At 37.1% G+C, this 1,651-nt stretch overlaps 1 protein-coding gene across 1 annotated transcript in view; it reads left to right on the top strand.

Moving 5' to 3' along the window:
- LOC116699359 (probable G-protein coupled receptor 83) overlaps positions 1 to 1,651 on the top strand; it is an 8,444-nt gene that overhangs the window by 3,754 nt on the left and 3,039 nt on the right. The gene's annotated exons all lie outside the window — the stretch shown is intronic.

The following is a 1,651-nucleotide window of genomic DNA, read 5'->3' as shown; positions in this document are numbered from 1 at the left end:
GTGTGTGTGTGTGTGTGTGTGTGTAGAGAGAGAATGGGAGAAGTAAGTTTGTGTAAGAAGGACCTGGTCACCACAGATCCAAATCTTCTCAGCTATTGCTACCGTCATATGCTGCACTGTCTCTTCACGTGGCACATTATGTTTGACATATTGTATGGGTCACTTCTCATATCATAACAAGGTAATACAAGTGTAATCAAGTGATGATTGATTAACAATAATGTAAATACTGAATGCCCTCTGTTTATACTACAACAACACAAAGTATAGGCTCTGAACGTTGCAGTTTTGCACATATGTAAGGCTCGATTTCTGCATTTCTTTGCACAAAACTCTCCAGAAAATGTCAAATTTAATGGTTTATTTTTCAAAAGAAGAGCCATCTAGTGGTTGGTAGTTGTAACTCTAAAAGTATGGGGATCTTCTTAATTAATTTATGTTTAGTAATTCATATTGTATCCTTTATTTTCTTTCCAGAAGCCATATTTAAGCACACACATACAGTACATGCAGTCCTTTAAATGTTAAGGATTAAAAAAGAGAAACTGGATCTGTTCATTCTCACAGAATCGCAATGGACTTCATTTCTTGTTGTAATGTGAGGCCTATTGGCAAAAATCCATTTAAAACGTAGGCAGTGGCATATAAAGAGCCTTTTTTCCATGTCCACTGAAGTTTCTCAGCATGCACTCTGGAAACATTTTTGTGTCATTCGCAAGGCTACTTTTACTTTTATGCTTTAGGTAAATTTCCAAGCCAGTACTTTGTGACTTTTACATGAGTAAAGAAGTTAAATCAGTATTTCTACTTTTACCAGAGTATTTTTTTAACCAAAGCATCTGTGCTTTTGTCATATCTGATTATGTGTGTATGTGGGTTCACATTTTAAGGGTTTTGAAGTACCCTAATCACCTCTATGAACCGTGTGTCACAGCAGCTGCTGCAGCTCCAACTTTAGGCTGTTGAAAAGCAGGGTAAACAGCAGGCCAAACTAATAAATAATGACTTCATGTTGATTTGTTTGTTGTTCAACTCTCCTCACAGCTAACCAATGCAATTGAAGACGTCCAGAAAAGTTTGGGAAATGGACATTTCAAAAAATGCTTTATTGAAGTGTACTCTTTTAATAGAGGCGTAAGATAAATGAAGTATTTTTTCAGCTTGAGTTCTCTTGTTGAATCTGACGGAAATAATGAAATAATGAGCGAGACAGACTTTCTTCCTCCACTACTCTTGGCATAGTTGTGGTTAGAAAGACAACTACAGCACTGGTGAAGTGGAGATACCTGAAGACACTGCAGGTTATAAGCTGTAATCTTGTTTTAAGAGTTCATTTTTGACAGCTGATGACAAGACACTCTCACCTCAAAGTCCATTTAGCAGCTGTTCTGGAGCTTCATTAATCATAGCTCACAATCTTCATCAGCAGATTGATTTGCTCACTATCTTAATGCGTCTCGCCAAAATGCAACCTAAAAGCATAGTTAGGATGGAACGCCGTATTTCCGTTTTTTAGTCAAATGGCCTTTTAAATGGAAGTGCTAGGGGCCCTTCTATGATAATATCAAAATCACTATTTTAAAAACACTAAGAAGGCTCAACACAACATCAGATTTTTGTAGTATCACCAGGGGCTCTACACATGAACTCC

Source organism: Etheostoma spectabile, chromosome 2 (genome assembly GCF_008692095.1).
Source record: "Etheostoma spectabile isolate EspeVRDwgs_2016 chromosome 2, UIUC_Espe_1.0, whole genome shotgun sequence".
Classification (NCBI taxonomy): Eukaryota; Metazoa; Chordata; class Actinopteri; order Perciformes; family Percidae; genus Etheostoma; species Etheostoma spectabile.
Note: the sequence above shows the minus strand (reverse complement) of the source record. Positions and strands in the feature narration are given on the sequence as shown.